The 23771-nt window shown below is 43.8% G+C and overlaps 1 protein-coding gene across 5 annotated transcripts in view; it reads right to left on the reverse strand.

Moving 5' to 3' along the window:
- lpp (LIM domain containing preferred translocation partner in lipoma) overlaps positions 1–23771 on the reverse strand; it is a 489494-nt gene that overhangs the window by 206540 nt on the left and 259183 nt on the right. The gene's annotated exons all lie outside the window — the stretch shown is intronic.

The raw sequence follows: 23771 nt of genomic DNA on the forward strand, positions 1-23771 counted from the left end.
AACAAACAGAAAAAAAACTTAAAAATGGTTAAATTTTACAAGTTGGGGAAAAACAAAAAACAGGAAGCCACATCCCATCGCTATCTCAGCAAAATGCCAAGGCTTTGGCCCAACTGTGGCTGAGCTCCTGACGCCAGGAAAGATCCAAAACTTGTAAAGAAGTGAAAAAATAAATGATTACCCAGGAAAACAGAAAGGGATACACTAAATTTGCTTAGGGAGAGCCTTGGACTGTTGATGTTGTTAAAAAATGCAAAAGTACTTTTTATCCAATTACTCGATTAGTCACCAGAATAATCGAAAGACTACTCAATTACTAAAGTAATCAATAGCTGCAGCCCTAACTGATATAGCTTCCAGTTTGCTTTGAATCTTTGAGGCATAGCATCTGAATCACACTGAATATGCACAATCATACAATTTTGTTATTCTCCTCACCAGCCAATACTGTTCAGCATTACAGATTGAATGGATACAGAACTGTCAGGAAATACACTTTGAGAGGCTGTGACAGTTCATACTAAGGTATCCAACTCTGACACAGTAATGCCCTCGCACTCAATACATTTTCTTATGTAAAACTGTGTAAATATTTCATATCCAGCCATTATTTTTTTTTCCAATTTATTTCATTTTATATAGTGCCAAATCACAACAAAGCTGCCTCAAGACACTACACTCAAGTAAGGTCTAACCTTACCAACCCCTAGAACAAGCACAAAGGTGACAGTGGTAAGGAAAAACTCCCTCTGAAGAACAGAAAAACAGGAAATCAAAACATCTGCTGCATCAGCTTCAGGCATAATGTATGAGTCGGTTCCCTGTGGGGTATGCACTCTGCACTTGTTCTGTGGGGACACGTACACTGGTCATGTCTGTGCTCCGTGATCTTCGTATATTTATGTGGATGGTACGATCCTCTTTGTGTCTCCCCATCGTGTCTGTCCTGTCCTTGTTCCGTGTGCTGCTGACATGGTTCTGCCTGACAGCTGAACGCGGTGCCTGTAAGCTCGCTGGTCTCTGAGGGTCCCATCTGTGGCCCTCTCCCTGTGTACTCCCTTCTTCACGTATTATTTGTATATATGTTCTGGGATCTGTGTTACTTGTATGAGGTTTTTCTGGTGGAGTCTAGTCCGGTCTGCTTTGTGTAGTTCTTTCGTTTCTCAAGTATTTCCATGTTTGCATAATTCGTACACTCTCATCACCCGTTTTCTTTTTCACTTTCTCTGTGGATGTCTGTCATTGTTTTAATTTTTGTCCTCACCTTTAGAGGTCTCTGTTAGACACTCAGTATTATTCAGTATTAACGTGTGTTGTTCGTCCTGCATTCATGCCTTCCATCTGTCACTCTTTAATCAGTGGTGTCCACACTATTCCAGAAAGGGCCAAGAGGGTGCAGGTTTCCCTAGCAGCCACTGACTCCAGCAGGTGATTTCAATGATGAACTCATTCCACCTGTTCAAAGGGATGTTAATCAGTGAAGTCACCTGCTGGAGTCACTTTTACTTTCACTTTATTTATATTCATGTTTCCAAAGGAGCAACGAGCTGTACAGCAATGGGTATACAGAAAAGCACAGAATAAAAAGAAAAGAAAATAAAAGAAAAACACGCCAAACATTCAGTACACAAGGGGGACACAGTACAGACCTGGATCGATGGAAATGGAGTCTCGAATGGAGTCAATGGCTGCAATTAAACCTGCACCCTCTCAGCCCTTTCTGGAATAGTTTGGACACCACTGCTTTACTTAGTTTGGGATTTAAGTCACACCCATTCAGATTCCTCACTGCCGGTCAATTATTTCGTGTTCGTCATTCCTGATCCATTCTCTGTCGCCCTGCACCTGTTTTGTCACCTGTTACTAAGTGTGCATCTCACAGTTGGGTTTTTATATAGTTGGGGTTGGTTATCACATTGTTTGTTTGTTCACTTTGACTGTTGAAGGATTTTGTATTTTCACATTGTTTGTTTGTTCACTTTGACTGTTGAACGACTAGATTTTCACATTGTTATGTTCACTTTGACTTTTGGAGGATTTTGGTCACCTGGAACTGTTGTTCATTCTTGCATAATCATTGTCAGCTGGAGAAATAAACCTACTGTTTTGCACCCAAACTCTTGTGGTCGCTGCCTGCATCCCGGGGTCCAATCATCATTGTCAGAGGTACCAAACCATAAAGAACCATTATTTCGGTCTTAAAAGAAGAACCATTATTTCGGTTTAAAAGTAATGCCGCGTTCACACCGGAAGCCATGCGAGCAACGGCGGCGACAGGTTGCCATGTAATCCCTATGGAAGGATGCGTTGTGGCGCCACAAAATTCCAAGCCATGCAATGCAACGTGATGGACGTGAATGAAGAGATTTTGTGGCGCGATATCGCGTCGTGTTGCCCTCCTCCCCAAGTTGAAAAATGTGAACTTTTTCGTCTTGTCCCGATGACCAATCAGGGACTGGATACGAGGTCTGTTAGAAAAGTATCGGACCTTTTTATTGTTTTCAAAAACCTGATGGATTTGAATCACGTGTGCTTGCATGAGCAAACCTTGAACCTTCGTGCGCATGTGTGAATTTTTTCACGCCTGTTGATTGCATCATTTCCTGGTAAGCAGCCTTTGTGTGAGGTGTGTGTCGTGCGCTCGGCATTTTTTCATCCCAAGGAAAAAGACGAATGACTGGAGCAGCGCCGCATCAAATTTTGCCAGAAACTGGGCGACAGCCAGGTGGAAACCACTCAGATTATTCAGACGGCTTAAGTGACGATCCTATGGGCATCACACAGACTAAGGAGCGGTACAACCAGTTTAAAGACGTCCGCACAACGGTGCAGAGCGAGCCACACTCAGGTAGGCCATCAACATGCTGAAATGACCAGATCATTTCCAAAGTGATCGCTGTGGTGATGCGGGACCATCGTGCGACTATCCGAGAAATTGCAGAAGAGGTGGACATCAGCACTTTTTTGGTACATTCCACTGTGACAGAAGATTTGCCATGAAAAGAGTGGCAGCAAAATTCTTTCCTGAAGCTTCGGACGGCGGAGCAGAGCACCTCCGTGATGAAGTCTCACAGGACATGTTGTGACAATGCCCACCTCTTCCACATTTCTCGGATAGTCACACGACTGAAAAGTCACCAAAAGCCGTCTGAATCATCCGAATGGTTTCCACCTGCTGTCGCCTAGTTTCTGGCAAAATTTGATGCGGCGCTGCTCCAGTCGTTCTGTCTTTTTCCTTGGAATGAAAAAAACTCTGAGCGCACGACACACGTCCCACACAAAGGCTGCTTACCAGAAAATGATGCAATCGACAGGTGTGGAAAAGTTCACGCATTCGCACGAAGGTTCAAGGTTTGCTCATGCAAACACACGTGATTCAAAATCCATCAGGTTTTTGAAAAAAATAAAAAGGTCCGATACTTTTCTAACAGACCTCATATGTAGTGATGTGGAGATGTCTGGAGTTTATACTTGATATGGACATGTCCTGTTTCTGGCAGCCAGCCTGTGAGCAGGACTTATGTCCCTTTTGATCTTTATTTCACAATTATGACAGAGGTTGAGGGAAGAGCAAGCAGCAGCAGCAGCCATTTTTTTTTCCACGTGCGCACGTGAACGAATCGTCCATGAAGATTATTTTTTTTATTAACTACACAGATGTATAACAAAACAAATGGTGACTGGTTTATAACACAAGTATGACAGAGTCTGAGGGGAGAGCAAGCAGCAGCACTGCAGCAGCAACCAGTTTTTTGTTTCACATGCGTGTGCGAACGAATCGTCCGTGAAGATAATTTTATTAACTACACAGATGTAATCCCAAATCTCCAGTCTATCATGTAAAATACAGTGATGCACCGTATCAAATGCAACACTAAGATCTAACAGCATCAGAACCGTAGTGGTGTCTGAATCCATTGCAAGCAGAAGATCATTTACCATTTTAGTGAGAGCTGTCTCCATGGAATGATATGTTCTAAATGCAGACTGAAGCGACTCAAAGAGATTATTCCCAGTAAGGTGGTCCACGAGCCGCTGTGAAACCACTTTTTCCAGAATTTTACAACAAAATGACAGATTTGATATCTACATTCTTTCTGTATACGAGGTCTGTCCAAAAAGTAACGGACCTTTTTATATTTTTCAAAACTATATGATTTGAATCGTGCGCTTGCATCAGCCAAGCTTGAACCTTCGTATGCATGCGTGAGTTTTTTCACACCTGTCGGTTGCGTCATTCGTCTGTGGGCAGGCTTTGAGTAAGCACTGGTCCAGCGTCCTCGTCGGATTTTCATTGTCAGGGAAATGGCTGAGCGACTGCCGCTTTGCTCCATGAAAATTTTTTCAGAAACTTTGTGAGACTTCGTGTGACTACCAGAGAAATCGCAGAAAATGTGGACATCAGCACTTTTGCGGCACATTCCACTGAATCTCCTGTAAGACATGCGGAGGAATTTGCGCGTCGGGACGGAGCCGCTCATGGTGGACAACAAACACCTCCGTGTTGGAAGTCTCACAGGACATGTTGTGGCATGCCCAGCTGTTACACAATTTCTCGGATACTCACTGGACTGAAAAGCCACCGAAAGCCGTCTGAATCTTCCGAATGGTTTCCAACAGGGAGGTGTTTGTTGTGCGCTATGAGCGGCTCCATCCCAATGCGCGAATGTAGAAGAATTTTTAGGTCCTTATTTGAACTATGATAAACTATCAAGTGTCCTGATCCGAACTGTATGTCCTCTGGTTGAACTAGCAGGTGTTCAACCCCCAAAAAAGGGCTCTATTAGTCATTCAGTCTGTCAGGGGCTTTCCAAGGCCTTTTAGGTGCTTTCCCGCAGGCCACGTGCAGGGGCCTCGGGCCAGCTGCACCTGTGGCTGAGGCCACGTGTGGGGGGGCCTCAGGCCAGCTGCACCTGTGGCTGAAGGTCTTTTAAAAAAAATCAGTTGTAAATCCTTCACGTTTTAATGGGAGCATTTGTCACATTGAAATAATGGCCTAACACCTGCTTAGGGTTCACTAGAGGACGCTTCCAATAGAAAACCATGTCTTGGGAATGAAATAAATAAAAAAAAGTCGAAGGAGGAGCGATGCCCGCGGGTCTCCAATAAACAGATGAGCGCGGTTGTCACATATTCAGTCTCTCTAGAGGACTCAGTTTGTCTAAGCTCTGTGTCGAAGGCTTAAATAAACTTAAAAACTCTGTGCATTTTATCTTGCTTAAGGCTGAATTATTCTAAAGTGTTGTGTCCTTTTCTAGCATATCACTTGCAATTAGTTTGTGTTATCTAAAAGACAACATCCTGAGAAGACTAAAGACGAACCACGACAGAACTTGGCGAGCCAGCTTCAGGAGGGTCCAGGGGCATTCCGGCAGCCTGGGGCAGTCCAGCTCATCCCTCCAGACCGTAAATAACAGTGATCACGACTAAAAGGTAAGCAGAAACCTTTTGTAATTTCTGCACGATCTGGTGGAGTGAGTCGGGATTTCCGCCCAAGTTGACAGGTGATATTTTTTAATTGCCTCTTACCCAAAAGAACCTGGACTAAGAAAATTGATAAGAGACTAAAAAAAGATAAGATTGAAAATTATCAGGCCTTGTAGATAAAATGCTCAGAAGGTGTGTGTGTTCCCGGGAAAAAGAATGTCTGTGTGAGTGAAAGGTCAGGAATGTTCATGAACTCTGGTGCGGAAAAGAGTGCGTGGAGAACTAACCTGGATGCTTGGGGAATAATTGGTGTTGAAATTCATTACTAATGTGCCGGCTGATAGCATGCGCTGTAGGGGTTAGTTTAGGGGAGTATACTGACAAATAGATACAAGGTAATACAAGGTTATTTAAAGAGTTTAACAGAGACTGAAGTGAAATAAGTGAGAAAAGAGTTTAACAGAGAATACGTGCAGAGGAAGCACAAGATAAGCGCCTGAGGGGGCGCAGTAGAAATACCGTACGTGATAAAGAGATTTAAAGAGAAAAGTGCAAAGTAGCACAGCTGACAGTAAGTAAAAGAGCTCAATAAAGGATGTCATTTTTTAAGAAAAGAGAAAAACTATTAAAAAAAATGAAATAAATAGAGTTAGTGCAGAATACATGAGAATTAATGAAGCAGAAAATAGTGCAGTAAGGCACCAAATACACGCTTGTGGGGCGTGGGAGAAGAATAAGTAATTAAGTACACAGTAATATGAGTTTTTTATAAGAAAAGAAAAAGAGAATATTTTCAGTGCAAAGGCACATTAAGCTCACGAGGAGCTCAGTAAGTGGGAAAAAAGTAGAAGAAAGTGCAGAAAGGCACAGGATATGCACGCGAGGCGCGGTAAGGCATAGAAATAAATGAAATATTGTATGCTCAGAGAGGAGCTGGTGAAAAATAATATATTAAGCACAGGATACGCACGCGAGGCGCGGTAAGGCGTAGAAGTAAATGAAATATTGTACGCTCAAAGAGGGCTTGTAAAAAAAATAATATATGAAGTTGCTGGCAGCGCCGGAGAAGCTGTCTAACGTGAAGAAGAGATACATGCTTAAACAGAACACATTGGTGTTAAGTGAATAAAAAGGTTGTTTAAAGCCGCGGAGTAAAGGGTGGCAGAGGTCTAGATAGAGATATATAGAAAGTTGTTTTTAATCATTTTTGTGTATAAAGCTTTTGAAGATTGGTGTGTGGGAGAGCGGAAAGTAAGAGGGGAGTTGCAGGCAAAGCTGTGAGGGCTTGCAGGCTGGCTGACATACAAGATTAATGTGAAAGAGTACGAGAAGGAGGTGTTTAGACCCAACAGAAGGACTTGGGAGGTGCATGACAGGCAGAGAGGAAAGTGTGAAACAGAGACAGTGAAGAAAAAGACAGGAGAAGAGACTGCTATGTAAATACAGAGAAGGTAGATATTATTTCAAAGAAAGAAAACTAATAAACAACACAGCAGAAAAAGACGAGAAGCAGAAAGTTAAAAAAATTAGAAGGAAAATAGAAAGTCCGGGAGCAAAGACATTAGGAAGTGTTAGGGTTGTAAGAGGATTAAATAATAAGTTGATTATAAATCAAAAGAGTTAAAGCTTAGATTATAGTGAAAAAGCTGACAGACTGATCATGCTTGGACAGTCTTTGATGGGAGACTTAAGTGATGATGAAATAATACTCCCAGAACATTACTTGACTGACGGAGACATCGAAACCCAGGGAATCAGGACACATTTTTGGCTGGAAAGGACCTATTTTGACAGTGTAGGAGCAGAACATTGGCAGGACGAACAAGAGATCAATCAGAAATTATGGCAGATTACTAAGGTAGTCAATCTGAAGCAAAAGAAAGAACAATTCCCTCTAATTAATTGGGAGCTGCTGATAAGACGTCTGTGGCATCAGGGTTTAACCCCGTGGCTGGAGCTGCTTTGTGCTGATCCTAATAAAGAAATTAGCATACCATTAAATCATTTAATAACACTACCAACCGATCCAGGTGAAGAACTGTTTCCTAGGTTGACTCTGACTGTGGTCCCAAGGAAGGTTCGGTGGGAAACAGGTAAATTTTCGTATTTAGTTAAAGAAAAAGAAGACGGGCATAACAGTTGGAAATTTAATCCTTTTAAGGGTTTAAAATACAAAACAGGTGTTACAGCCGGCAAGTTATTGGTCTGGATCAGGACAGCCCCTGAGGGACTACCAGAGCACCATAGAAACATCTCACATAGCGTTTGTCAGGGTTACATGGGTAACTCTCAAGGTCAAGGTCGGGAAAGTACCCCGCTAGACTTAGTACTAAGAAAATATCCAGAAAACGCATTAAGGCCAACCAATGTATGAGAAAGTGGCACAGAAGGTCACATGGGGGCAGGCAATGGCCTTTGGAGGGATCATTTGATCCGGTGATGTGTGAAGCAGTTGCGGTAGAAATACAGAAAAAAGAAATTAAAGATCAGCAGAAGAACGTGAATAACAACAAAAAACACACTGAAGAAAAAGAAGTTTTGGCCTTGTTCAAGCAGGAAGCACAGAGGCTACAGCAGAAAAGAGAAAAAATGACAGAGGAAAGATCCAAAGACACTAAAGCCAGTGCACCGAGCTGGGAAGCAGAGCCACCCCCATATAAACGTCATGATATGGGAAAGACAGCTGGACAATTTGTATTAGGAACTCGTGAAGAGGACCAAGGCATGGATGTGGAGGGCAAATTCACACTGACACTAAAAGCTAGAGAGCCACAAGGAGACAGGTCCTCAGTCTGTCAAATGGATCGTACAAGGTCTCCAAGTCCGAAAGTAGGTGGTCGCTCACCACGACCAGCAGGGGGGGCCACAAATAACAGTGACATGGAGGCAGACGAGGATAAAGAGAGAGACCTGAAGGCTCCGCCTGCACATCGAGGTCCACTGAAAACCGTCCCCTCCCACCATAAGTCAGCCGACTGGACCTTCACAGGCTATAGAGGCTCCGAAGAGTGGCACAAGAGCTTCTGTGACACACTGGATCTGGCCAGAAGAGATAATGAAGAACTAGCTGAGCAGCTTCGGCTAGTGAAGGAAAGAATACAAAGACATAGGGACGCCGAGGAAAGAAGAATATTACAACAATCGACGCCCAATCAAGGGAATCACATTATAGAGCCACCCACCCGAAAAAGTTCTGGTGAGATCATCATTGAGAGTGCAAAAGAGGCCCGACTCAGGCAAAGACAACAATGTGTAGCCAAAGACATAGCGGCTTTAGAACAGAATATAACCAACTGGATGGACTGCCTGGAACCAGTCAGTCGCACTCGATCTGGAAGACAGTATGGAGCCCCCACAGAAGAAGAGGAGGACGAAGACCTCATATGCCCATTGTGGTTAGAATGGTCATCATGTGTATACCCCATGGAGCTGGACAGACATGGTGGGGCTGGCCAACAGGCTGCCAGACATCACCCAAGGAGCTGGGAGATGGATAACTGCCTTAGAAGAAGGCACTGCAGGGGTAACCTTGTCTTTAGGTGACATAAAAGCCTTGCTAATGCATGTAATGGGAAAAACATGACACTGAAGAATTAGCAGGAAAGGTTGGACTAACACAAATGATGGGCACTAATCAACATGATGAAGTCCCCTTTAATCGCTATAGAAACTCCATGTGGGAAGGACTGAGAAGAAAGTACCCTGAGGTCTTGGATCCCTCTAAATTGGATGATGAGGAGTGGACACCTGAAGAGTGCCCAAAGAAGTTCCTGCATCAATTCCAGAAGAGACGGGTGGAGGAAACAGGAAATGCATGGAACCATTCTCCAGCAACTGAAATCCTGTTTAAAATAACTGTAAAAAAGGCTCTACCAGATGAGGTTCAGAAAGCCCTAGATGGAGTCGTGGGACTATCAAAAATGAATTGGGCTTTATACTCTGAGCATATTTGTCACCATCTTGAAATCTACAAGAAAGAAAAACAAAAAGAAGAAGATGCAGCAAAATCCCTGACGAAAAAATTGGTGCAGATGCAGTTGGGAGAGCTAACCAAAGTCAAGAAAGAAAAAACAAAGACCCAGGCACCAATGATGACCCCTGTTCCTTCTGAGCCGGCAAGCACAGGCCCTACGGCAAACACTGCTGCCACCATACAGGCACCTGTGGTAACAGCCACACAGAGCCCCCAAGGAGCAGCAGGAAGCACTCCTACAGGAGAAGTCTCAGCACCAGTGGAGCATCACTATCACTACCATAGCACTGGCACACCCGGAAATGGACCCACCTACAGTCATGGGTGGAGAGGAGAGTCACGTAACTTTCAAGGTCAAAGAGGAGGGTGGCGAAGAGGATCTCGCCAACCTTCATTTGGAAGCAGATTCCAGAACTCAGCTCCCAGGAACAGTCAAGCGGGACCGCCTATGGGATCAACACCCCCTATAGGGGATCAACCCTCTAATGAGTGTTGGAGCTGTGGACAACCTGGACATCGAATGAGAAATTGTCCAGCCTGACCTTGGGTTGGACCCTCTGCCTATTGGCAATAGGGGGGCCTAGAGAAGACAGAGGGGGAAACGGTGGCATTGGCTATTTCGATGATACCTAAGGAAGAGCCAACCGTCACCGTTAATATACAAAACAGAGATTTCCCTTTCATGGTGGATACAGGGGAACATACTCTTGCATAGGGAAAATGGGCGCTCATCTCCCCCTCTCTGGGTCTGTAATTAAGACCATCGGCTTCTCTGGGAAAACTCAAATAATACCTTTTACACGCCCACTTCCTGTAACGATTGCAGGAAAAACAATTGAAGCACCCCTGTTATACTCACAAAATACACCTGTGAATTTGCTGGGAAGAGACATTTTATGTAAGCTACAAACCCAGATAGTGTGTACCCATCAAGGACTGCAAATACACTTTCCTGACGAAGCACTCACCAACATTATGGTGCTTATGGACATGGAAAACAAGGTCCGACCTGTGCAACCCATGGTATACTGGCTGAAGTTACAACCAGAAAATTCAAATCTCCGACTGGAATGGGAAAAATGGAAGCCCTGGGCAGAACAACACTATGCAGCAGTATATACACCTAGTTTACCTTTACATGTCACCCTGATGTTCGATGCCAAACAAGAACAGGCTGACTATGCATGCTGCTGGGATGCATTGATGAATCAACGGCTGTTTCACATAACCACCACAGAAATTTATTTAGGCCCCCAAGGGGCCGCAGCTTCTGTCAAGCTAACTTCAGCTGAACAACAATGGTATCAAGTGCCGAATGCCACGCCTCATGTGACCCTTTTAGTCTCAGAAAAGTATGAATCCCATGACCTAGGTCCAATGGTAAAGACAGCCTCAGAAGTTGAAGAATGGCAAAACATGGAAAGTCCACAAGTACATCTGTCAAAAGACCAGCAGTTTGTACGAATTAATTTAAAAGTAAATGATGAGGCTATAGCTCAAAAAGTGGAGCTCAATCCTAGACCAGAGGGACAGATGGTGTTATTGGCCCAACAAGAGAAATTGTTAGAGCAAATACCACCAGTGGTGTGGTCCAAAAGCAAAACGGATGTAGGACTAGTAAAAACAGCCTTACCAGTAAAAATAAAAGTAAAACCGGGAGCAAAACTGCCTCACCAAAGGCAGTATCCATTAAAACCTCAGGCTATTGAAGGCATAAAACCAGTAATTAAGGGACTAATGGCAGCTGGAGTTTTAATAAAAACTGCAAGCCCATGCAATACTCCTATCTATCCTATCCCTAAAAACAATACCAAAGAATATCGGCTGGTACATGATCTGCGTCCTATCAATGCAATAATAGAAATGGATGCACCTATAGTACCTGATCCGCATACTATACTATCAAGCATCCCTGCTGCAGCAAAATGGTACACAGTAATCGATCTGTGTTCAGCCTATTTCAGTGTGCCTGTGCACCCAGACTCACAACATTTGTTTGCATTCACATTTCTGGGACAACAGTTAACGTATACACGGCTACCTCAGGGACTGAACCTGTCCCCAGCCATCTTTAACAAAGTCCTGGCTGAAGATTTACAACACCTTGACATACCCAGTACATTGGTGCAATATATGGATGATCTCCTTATTGCATCAGAGACTCAAGAACAGTGTGAAAAAGATTCATTAATTGTATTGCATGCATTGGCAGATGGAGGTCATAAAGTAAGTAAGGACAAATTGCAGTTCTGCAAACAACAAGTAGAATACTTGGGAAGACAGTTGTGTGGGACCACGCGATGTATAGCCCCAAGCCAAGTGGAGGCTATAATCAAGGCTCCCAAACCCCAAACAGTGGGACAGATGCTTTCATTCCTTGGGATGGCAGGGTACAGTCGGCCGTGGATTTGTGATTATGCTATAAAAACTGCACCTTTGCGTGCCATGATTAGAGCAGTGGGGCAAACAAGCAATGCAGCTCTCCTCGTCTGGACAGATGAGGCAACGGGAGCTTTTGAGGCCCTAAAAACAGACATGCAATCTGCTCCCGCGTTAGGTAACCCAGATTATGAGAAACCTTTCCATTTGTATGTTACTGAAAAAGCTAGATATGCATGTGCTGTACTAATGCAGGAAACAAATGAAGGAAAACAACCATTGGCCTATTATAGTACAAAGCTTGACAACATTGAAACAGGATTGCCACCATGCTATCAGGGTCTAGCAGCAGCTGCCTTTGCATTTCAAAAAGCATCATCCATAATCATGGGACATGCAGTAACGTTGTACACGTCGCATCAGTTACATGCCCTGCTAACCAGTCAACGTTTTGTCTTAACACAAGCTAGACGCACTGGATATGAAGTTGTGTTGTCCGCTCCAGAAATAACAATACAATGTTGTCACACGGTGAATCCCGCCACCAAATTGACCACACCGTTAGATGGTACTCCACATAACTGTGTGGCAGAGACAGAGAAATTTTTGAGAGCCAGAGAACATTTGTATAATCACGCCATAGATGCAGATCTAACCCTGTTCGTGGACGGCTCATGCTTTCGGGATGCCGCGGGATTGCATGCGGGTATGGGGATTGTTAAACTAAACACGGATGGCGAGACCTTTGAATTACTGGAGTCCCAAGGAATTGATCAGCCTTGTTCAGCCCAACTGGCAGAAATCAAAGCCTTAACTATGGCTTGCCAGATAGCTAAAGATCAACGTGTTAATATCTACACAGACTCAGCCTACGCTTATGGCGTATGTCATGTACATGCGAACATTTGGAAACAAAGGGGATTCCTGAGAGCAGATGGCACCCCTGTCACTCATGGAGAAGCGATTTCCCAACTGTTACAAGCTCTCCAATTACCGTCTGAGGTAGCCATCATTAATGTGCAGGTCATCAAAAGAATAATAACATCATAGCTCAAGGTAACAACCTAGCAGATGACGCAGCTCGCAAAGGAGCACAAGGAGAAAATATGTTTCCCCTGCTAACCATCCAAGATTGTGCCCCACTGGTTTCACTTGACGCACTGATAGTGGCTCAAAGTAGGGCCAGTGGAGAAGAAAAACGAATGTGGGTTAAACGAGGCGCTATTGAGACACGCAGTCAGGGGCCAGCGGACAAGCTGTGGCGCAGTAGTCATGGACATTTTGTGTTACCCACCAATTTATTACGACATGCAATCATTTGGGCCCACGGACCCGATCATTGTTCGCGAGTCCAAATTATGAACAAACTAAAAGCTGTCTGGTGGTCACCATATATGGCAGCTACAGTGGACCGTTTGTTGAATGAGTGTGAGGTATGTGCACAGTACAATGTCCGGAAATCATTCACAGCCCCTTTAGCCCACATTCCGGTCCCTAATGAACCATTCAGACATCTTATGATGGATTTCATAGACATGGGAGCTGAAAATCGAGTTAAACGAATGAGATATGTTTTGGTAGTGATATGCAGATTCAGCCGATGGATTGAGGCAGTAGCCTCTGCAAATCAAGACTATAAAACGGTAGCCAAATTCTTGTGCCGAGATGTCTTTCCAAGATTTGGCATTCCAGATACTATCTCATCTGACAACGGTAGGGCTTTTGTAGCCAAGGTTACACAAGAAACATTCAAACAATTGGGTATCAAACAGAAGTTTGGGTGTGTTTATCACCCTCAATCAAATGGGGCGGTGGAACGGGCTAATGGCATTTTAAAGAACAAACTAGCAAAAATCATAGCAGACAGCAATGGCAAACTAACCTGGCTGGATGCGTTGCCGCTTGCTTTATTGTCAATGCGCTCACAAACTAACCGACTAACCCATTTGACACCATTTGAAGCTCTTACAGGTCGGAAGATGCCTATTCCATACCTGAGAGGACCCTACGAAGGACCATCGCTGGAGCAGCTACAAGACGAATGGCATAATTATCTGAGACAGTTAACCCAAATACACAAAACTATCTTTTTGCAGGTCAAAGGTGCTACAGAAGACAGAGAAGCAGAGATTCCACTCGAAAATCAGAGCATCCAGCCTGGTGATCTGGTTTACGTCAAAGTGTTCAAAAAGAAGTGGGACAGGCCCCGCCGAGAAGGTCCTTTTAAAGTTATTCTTGCCTCACGTACAGCAGTCAAAGTAGACGGTAAGGACACTTGGTTTCATTTAAACCACTGCTGTAGGGTTGGTGGCCCAGCGCCCCTGCGGCCTCGGCAAGCTCGTCTTGGCAGAGCCGCTGGGCCAAGGGGGGAAGCAAGAGAAGCCAGAGACCCTACAGCAGCACCGAGGGACGGCCACGCCTCCCTGCAGCCAGAAGAAGCACCGAGGGAAGGCCACGCCTCCCTGCAGCCAGGCGAACACCGGCCAAGGCGCTCACAGAGACTGATTGAACAAAGACGACACACAGCTTCAGAGAGTAGTGGATCCCTGCCAGATAGAGCAGCGACAGACTCAGATGCAGACTCAGAAACAACTGGAGACGCAGGCCAACAGACAGACAGAAATACAGACCGACAGATAGACAGGCCACAGGAGACATCAGACTCGGACAGCAACTTAGTAGATTTACCGACAGAAGAACCACAGGAAGTACAACCCAGACAAAGCACAGATACACCACACATCCCTAGTGACAGCTCATCTAGTGACGGCTCACTCAGTAGCACATCTAGTAGCACATCTCAACAGTCATCAGAGCAATGATTAAGGAATTATTCAAGGGATTGACAATACTACTGGTGGTCAGTATGGGAGAAAATAGACATCCAAAACATACAACGGACTGTGCCGTGGCCATGGCCGCAATAGCAGCTAAACAAGGCATTCTAAACACAGGAAAAACATATAATTTGGTATACATTAAATCAAAAGCCTACAAGAACATAGGAATACAGGGAAAGCTGGGGGATTACATATTAGGCGAAGCCATTAGCATCAAATGTGAAGAGGAGGGAACACTCAACATAGAGGTAATTTGTGATAAAAGAGGATGCAGGGAAACCAAGCAAGACGTAACTGTTACAGTACATGAAGCCACAAAATGGGTAAAAATCAAACCAAGGAAAAAGAGGACAATTAGAAGCCTAGAAACAAGCAGTCACTTAGGGAGATGGGATCCCAGTACAGACCTAGCCCGTACACAAGGGTTGAAGACCAATCTATTTTACCAATGGTTGAAATTTTCGGCTAGGCAGATCAGTGAAAAGCCTTGCATAGCCTGTCACCGGAAAGGTGTGATACCTCAGGCTAAACCCCTACCTGATATCAACAACTGTTATAGGAGCCCCCAACATAACTCAGACCAAGCAGAATGCTATACACAATGTGTTATGAAAATGGCAGTAGGTGATGAAAAATATGCTGCCGACAGTAAACTTTGTCCAGTGCCCCTAAGTACAGAAGGAACCGTTCCACCTATGATTAAAATAGAGAAAGGGATGATACACCCATTCTGTATAGCTAAAGGATTAGTAGCACAATACATAAGCGATTGGCAGGTAGGGACGACCCAGCCAAAACACCACATACAGTGTATGCAAAAGCAGCAAGAATACAAACCGGCCAAAACAGCATGGAACATTACCGTCTGTCACACCCTGCCAGCAGCAGGCATACAGTGTGAACAAATAGTACCGGCCACAGGGGGGTCTGTAATTGGACTGAATCTCACCCATGCTTCATGGGTATCTACTCCAAATTTAGTTAAGGGAACGGTACCCTTAGCTGACATCTTTTGGATATGCGGACAAAGAAGGAAACTCCTGTCATCGCTGTCCCCTAATTGGAAAGGCCTTTGTGCTCCTGTGATGCTCACAGGAGCTATAACAGTAATTGAAATGCCAAATTCAATACAACCCATGCCACAGAAACTTCGTAAGAAAAGAGGAATAATGACACTTAAAACAGACTACAACGTCACAGTAAGAAACGGGATACCAGAAGGGATACCCCGACAGTTAGAAGCCATAGACAGTAGCAGAGTTAAAGCAGATGAAGACGCAGATAAATGGGGATGGGCATTGGCTCTGTTCGGGGTTACTCCAAAAATCCGTTCTAGGTTCCAGGAGGTGCAGTGGATTAATTACTTGTGGTATAATCAGCAAAGATACCTGAACTGGACATTGGCAGCAGTAGGAGCCTTAACCGAACAACTGCACGCCACCTCGCTAATGACAATGCAAAATAGATTAGCTATCGAGATGATGATGGCTGATGAACAAGGAGTTTGTATTATGACCGAATGTTGCACAGCTATTCCCATGCGTACAGGGGAAGACGGAAATTTGACAGAGCTCTTAATCACACTTGAAGAGATGCAACAGGAACTGTTAAGTAACTCCATAGGAGGGAGAAATGAAACTGACGATTCTGGATACATTGTAGGGAATGGAATGAATATTGGCCCACTGTTTTCACTGTTTGGGGCTCTAAGGAGAGGGTGGATATCATGGAAAGACTGGTTATATCAGATAGGTGTAATCTTGGCACTAACAGGGGTGGCGGTTGTAGAAGAATTTTTAGGTCCTTATTTGAACTATGATGAACTATCAAGTGTCCTGATCTGAACTGTATGTCCTCTGGTTGAACTAGCAGGTGTTCAACCCAAAAAAAGGGCTTTATTAGTCATTCAGTCTGTCAGGGGCTTTCCAAGGCCTTTTAGGTGCTTTCCCGCAGGCCACGTGCAGGGGCCTCAGGCCAGCTGCACCTGTGGCTGAGGCCACGTGCGGGGGGGGGCCTCAGGCCAGCTGCACCTGTGGCTGAAGGTCTTTTAAAAAAATCAGTTGTAAATCCTTCACGTTTTAATGGGAGCGTTTGTCACATTGAAATAATGGCCTAACACCTGCTTAGGGTTCACTAGAGGACGCTTCCAATAGAAAACCATGTCTTGGGAATGAAATAAATAAAGTCGAAGGAGGAGCGATGCCCGCGGGTCTCCAATAAATAGATGAGCGCGGTTGTCACTTATTCAGTCTCTCTAGAGGACTCAGTTTGTCTAAGCTCTGTGTCGAAGGCTTAAATAAACTTAAAAACTCTGTGCATTTTATCTTGCTTAAGGCTGAATTATTCTAAAGTGTTGTGTCCTTTTCTAGAATATCACTTGCAATTAGTTTGTGTTATCTAAAAGATGACATCCCGAGAATCAATCAATCAATTTTTTTATATAGCGCCAAATCACAACAAACAGTTGCCCCAAGGCGCTTTATATTGTAAGGCAAGGCCATACAATAATTATGTAAAACCCCAACGGTCAAAACGACCCCCTGTGAGCAAGCACTTGGCTACAGTGGGAAGGAAAAACTCCCTTTTAACAGGAAGAAACCTCCAGCAGAACCAGGCTCAGGGAGGGGCAGTCTTCTGCTGGGACTGGTTGGGGCTGAGGGAGAGAACCAAGAAAAAGACATGCTGTGGAGGGGAGCAGAGATCAATCACTAATGATTAAATGCAGAGTGGTGCATACAGAGCAAAAAGAGAAAGAAACAGTGCATCATGGGAACCCCCCAGCAGTCTACGTCTATAGCAGCATAACTAAGGGATGGTTCAGGGTCACCTGATCCAGCCCTAACTATAAGCTTTAGCAAAAAGGAAAGTTTTAAGCCTAATCTTAAAAGTAGAGAGGGTGTCTGTCTCCCTGATCTGAATTGGGAGCTGGTTCCACAGGAGAGGAGCCTGAAAGCTGAAGGCTCTGCCTCCCATTCTACTCTTACAAACCCTAGGAACTACAAGTAAGCCTGCAGTCTGAGAGCGAAGCGCTCTATTGGGGTGATATGGTACTACGAGGTCCCTAAGATAAGACGGGACCTGATTATTCAAAACCTTATAAGTAAGAAGAAGAATTTTAAATTCTATTCTAGAATTAACAGGAAGCCAATGAAGAGAGGCCAATATGGGTGAGATATGCTCTCTCCTTCTAGTCCCCGTCAGTACTCTAGCTGCAGCATTTTGAATTAACTGAAGGCTTTTTAGGGAACTTTTAGGACAACCTGATAATAATGAATTACAATAGTCCAGCCTAGAGGAAATAAATGCATGAATTAGTTTTTCAGCATCACTCTGAGACAAGACCTTTCTGATTTTAGAGATATTGCGTAAATGCAAAAAAGCAGTCCTACATATTTGTTTAATATGCGCTTTGAATGACATATCCTGATCAAAAATGACTCCAAGATTTCTCACAGTATTACTAGAGGTCAGGGTAATGCCATCCAGAGTAAGGATCTGGTTAGACACCATGTTTCTAAGATTTGTGGGGCCAAGTACAATAACTTCAGTTTTATCTGAGTTTAAAAGCAGGAAATTAGAGGTCATCCATGTCTTTATGTCTGTAAGACAATCCTGCAGTTTAGCTAATTGGTGTGTGTCCTCTGGCTTCATGGATAGATAAAGCTGGGTATCATCTGCGTAACAATGAAAATTTAAGCAATACCGTCTAATAATACTGCCTAAGGGAAGCATGTATAAAGTAAATAAAATTGGTCCTAGCACAGAACCTTGTGGAACTCCATAATTAACTTTAGTCTGTGAAGAAGATTCCCCATTTACATGAACAAATTGTAATCTATTAGACAAATATGATTCAAACCACCGCAGCGCAGTGCCTTTAATACCTATGGCATGCTCTAATCTCTGTAATAAAATGTTATGGTCAACAGTATCAAAAGCAGCACTGAGGTCTAACAGAACAAGCACAGAGATGAGTCCACTGTCCGAGGCCATAAGAAGATCATTTGTAACCTTCACTAATGCCGTTTCTGTACTATGATGAATTCTAAAACCTGACTGAAACTCTTCAAATAGACCATTCCTCTGCAGATGATCAGTTAGCTGTTTTACAACTACCCTTTCAAGAATTTTTGAGAGAAAAGGAAGGTTGGAGATTGGCCTATAATTAGCTAAGATAGCTGGGTCAAGTGATGGCTTTTTAAGTAATGGTTTAATTACTGCCACCTTAAAAGCCTGTGGTACATAGCCAACTAACAAAGATAGATTGATCATATTTAAGATTGAAGCATTAAATAATGGTAGGGCTTCCTTGAGCAGCCTGGTAGGAATGGGGTCTAATAAACATGTTGATGGTTTGGATGAAGTAACTAATGAGAATAACTCAGACAGAACAATCGGAGAGAAAGAGTCTAACCAAATACCGGCATCACTGAAAGCAGCCAAAGATAACGATACGTCTTTGGGATGGTTATGAGTAATTTTTTCTCTAATAGTTAAAATTTTGTTAGCAAAGAAAGTCATGAAGTCATTACTAGTTAAAGTTAATGGAATACTCAGCTCAATAGAGCTCTGACTCTTTGTCAGCCTGGCTACAGTGCTGAAAAGAAACCTGGGGTTGTTCTTATTTTCTTCAATTAGTGATGAGTAGAAAGATGTCCTAGCTTTACGGAGGGCTTTTTTATAGAGCAACAGACTCTTTTTCCAGGCTAAGTGAAGATCTTCTAAATTAGTGAGACGCCATTTCCTCTCCAACTTACGGGTTATCTGCTTTAAGCTACGAGTTTGTGAGTTATACCACGGAGTCAGACACTTCTGATTTAAAGCTCTCTTTTTCAGAGGAGCTACAGCATCCAAAGTTGTCTTCAATGAGGATGTAAAACTATTGACGAGATACTCTATCTCCCTTACAGAGTTTAGGTAGCTACTCTGCACTGTGTTGGTATATGGCATTAGAGAACATAAAGAAGGAATCATATCCTTAAACCTAGTTACAGCGCTTTCTGAAAGACTTCTAGTGTAATGAAACTTATTCCCCACTGCTGGGTAGTCCATCAGAGTAAATGTAAATGTTATTAAGAAATGATCAGACAGAAGGGAGTTTTCAGGGAATACTGTTAAGTCTTCTATTTCCATACCATAAGTCAGAACAAGATCTAAGATATGATTAAAGTGGTGGGTGGACTCATTTACTTTTTGAGCAAAGCCAATAGAGTCTAATAATAGATTAAATGCAGTGTTGAGGCTGTCATTCTCAGCATCTGTGTGGATGTTAAAATCGCCCACTATAATTATCTTATCTGAGCTAAGCACTAAGTCAGACAAAAGGTCTGAAAATTCACAGAGAAACTCACAGTAACGACCAGGTGGACGATAGATAATAACAAATAAAACTGGTTTTTGGGACTTCCAATTTGGATGGACAAGACTAAGAGACAAGCTTTCAAATGAATTAAAGCTCTGTCTGGGTTTTGGATTAATTAATAAGCTGGAATGGAAGATTGCTGCTAATCCTCCACCCCGGCCCGTGCTACGAGCATTCTGACAGTTAGTGTGACTCGGGGGTGTTGACTCATTTAAACTAACATATTCATCCTGCTGTAACCAGGTTTCTGTTAGGCAGAATAAATCAATATGTTGATCAATTATTATATCATTTACCAACAGGGACTTAGAAGAGAGAGACCTAATGTTTAATAGACCACATTTAACTGTTTTAGTCTGTGGTGCAGTTGAAGGTGCTATATTATTTTTTCTTTTTGAATTTTTATGCTTAAATAGATTTTTGCTGGTTATTGGTAGTCTGGGAGCAGGCACCGTCTCTACGGGGATGGGGGTAATGGGGGAGAAGACTAAAGACGGACCACATCACGGTCTTGCTGGTAATATGTTGTGGTATTCCCTTGATAAAATTTCTGGTCAATAAATTGATTTCATCCACAGTAGGACAGCTCCCACTGTTAGCCATCCGAGCCCTGGAAGAAAGCACAAACGAAACAGACAGAGAACCAGAATATATGGAAATGGATGAAATACCAATTATCCTCCCCGACAGCCCCCAGCTCCCTAATATTGTGGCGTATACCCCAGATAGGGAGGACTGGGATGGACCGTGCTTGGTGATATTATAGACGAGGAAGAAGACATGCACGCACATTTACATTCACACACATGCACCCACAAAAATGAGGGATAGGATAGACAGTATCTGAAAGAATGACATGGAGCTGTAATAATGAACGTATATGTATATTACTAGGACACAGGAGCATGGCTGAGAGACCAGACTCCCCTGATCAGGGACCTATGCCTGATCTGCCTCTATCAAGTCTGATTGGACTCTCAGAACTGTTTGGAGAAGAGGATATACAGGAGGGATGGTCGAGCCATGATTGGTCGCCACAGCCGCCATCCATCCAGCAGCTAAACCAGTTGGCAACAGAAGGATCTTCATCGTTCCAGCACCTGGCGATGACGGCTTCACAGAATCTGCCTGCAGCAAGAGTCGGCCCAAGGACTCCACCATCACCTGAAGGACCCTTTGGACTCAGGAACACACCCCTTCCGCAGATGCCATGGAGACAGTCACATGTGCCAGTGGCAACGATACCCTCCAGGGGAGGCAGCCAAGGTCGGCCATATGCAGCAACTACCCGAGTGCATCCTAGACCCAATTCACTGCTAGGACCTGTCCCCAGCTTTCCACCCCCAAGGCAGGAGAGATATTCTGATCTGCCCAGTGCCTCTGGAGGAGGATCAGCAGGGGTGGACCTTAGCCGAACTCACCCACCAGGACAGAGGGGAGCTTTGTACAGGCTGCTAAATGCCCAGAGTGTCCCAACCACTTGCCTGTGCGACATCAACAATACTCCCCCCACACACGAAATGCCTTCCCCCTTGTACTTCCTGTCCCCTGGACTGCACAACCTTAATCTGGTCATGGTCACCCCACTGGACATGGCAATCTTGGTTCGAGAGCTTCGTCTTCCACAAGAGTCTGTTCCAAAAACCTTGGAGCAGCTCCTGCCCCTCACAAATCACATTCCCCATGGACTATTTGAGGAAATCATGCCACAACTGAGTCAGACAGCTGCATACCTGTTAAGGATACACCGTGACAATGCCAACATCTCTTGTGCTCAGGAGGGCCTCCATACTCAACTGTGTGGTCTTCAGTCTAGTATGGACATGCTAGCCAGCATGATGGAGCATATGGAAAGGGAACAGCTAGGGCTGGCCACCACCACCCTGAATGTGGGCAAGAATTCTCTGGGGGCCCTGTACAACCTGGCCAAGCAGCACAAGGAGCTGGAAAGATCCATCAGAGAACTGCACGACTGTCTGAAAGCCAGAATTCCTGATCCTTCCCCCACTACCCCTGAAAGGCCAACCTCCCCATATTCCCCAACTTCTCCCAAAACTTCAGACGCTGAGTAAATGCTGAAGAGCGCGGACTGACGTAATGGCACTGAAAACGGACTATGATCTTGGTTCTTGAGTTTGAATTGCGGACTGGTTTCAGAAATCTGAGTGTAAATAAAAACAAAGAAGGATATATGTTAGTAACGAAGGTTGGGTAAATGTCTGTCCTTACCATCATCTGCGTAACACAGATAAAGCTAAATGCGTACACATAGATTTCACATTGCAAAGTTATAAAAAGGGGACCCTTACACGGCGTGTTTGGAGATTTAGTAGTAAAGATGCACCATAGGGACCCCTTTTTCTTAAATTATAGCATGCCTCAAGAGACATGCATCGCCTAAATTTGGCGTCTGGCCAAAAAGGGCATTAGAAAACAAGCTGAAAAAGAAGAAAAACAAAGTGGAGAATGTTGAGAAATGGCCTATAATGAAAACCATTATATGATTGACTAAGGCAAATGACTTAAGGACGGACATGAAGGGAAACCATTTATGGTGTTTATCATTTAACTAGACATAGCTGCGCTAACCTTAGAATAGTTTCTTGATTGGTTGACTAAATAGTGGTAACGTAGGGGTTATTTGATGCATTTAAATAATAAATGTGTGACGCTTTAACAAAATAATATGTAGAACCAAGTATAATGGGTTGGAGCCTCTGGTTGAGTGAGACAATAGATGCCAGAAGATAATTGGTTGCACTAATGTCAATGTAATGCCTTTACTTTGCCATGATTAAGAGGTTGCTGTAACTTGTTTTATGTGGCCATTTTAAGTGCCTTGAATTACACCAAAACTCAATGTTTGAATGTCACCTTGCGTTGATATAATCCAGCTAATTGCTCACCTTGTGCCTTAGTATGTAGGTTCACCTGCACTTCAATATATTTACCGTGTGAAGTATCACTGATATTCATATCCGCACCAGAGTTATCAGTAAGTCGAGTGATGTGTTTTTCTTTCTTTTTTATTGCAATGCACAAATGAGGATGTCTTGTCAGTAAACAACCCAACAGTATAGTTGATGTAATAGGACTCTTTCGAGTCCCAGAGGAGGGACTGTAGAAGAATTTTTAGGTCCTTATTTGAACTATGATGAACTATCAAGTGTCCTGATCCGAACTGTATGTCCTCTGGTTGAACTAGCAGGTGTTCAACCCAAATAAAAGGGCTCTATTAGTCATTCAGTCTGTCAAGGGCTTTCCAAGGCCTTTTAGGTGCTTTCCCGCAGGCCACGTGCAGGGGCCTCGGGCCAGCTGCACCTGTGGCTGAGGCCACGTGCGGGGGGGCCTCAGGCCAGCTGCACCTGTGGCTGAAGGTCTTTTAAAAAAATCAGTTGTAAATCCTTCACGTTTTAATGGGAGCGTTTGTCACATTGAAATAATGGCCTAACACCTGCTTAGGGTTCACTAGAGGACGCTTCCAATAGAAAACCATGTCTTGGGAATGAAATAAATAAAAAAAAGTCGAAGGAGGAGCGATGCCCGCGGGTCTCCAATAAATAGATGAGCGCGGTTGTCACATATTCAGTCTCTCTAGAGGACTCAGTTTGTCTAAGCTCTGTGTCGAAGGCTTAAATAAACTTAAAAACTCTGTGCATTTTATCTTGCTTAAGGCTGAATTATTCTAAAGTGTTGTGTCCTTTTCTAGCATATCACTTGCAATTAGTTTGTGTTATCTAAAAGACGACATCCTGAGAAGACTAAAGACGAACCACGACATCCTCCACAC

The sequence above is a fragment of the Thalassophryne amazonica genome, chromosome 10, assembly GCF_902500255.1.
Source record: "Thalassophryne amazonica chromosome 10, fThaAma1.1, whole genome shotgun sequence".
NCBI lineage: Eukaryota > Metazoa > Chordata > Actinopteri > Batrachoidiformes > Batrachoididae > Thalassophryne > Thalassophryne amazonica.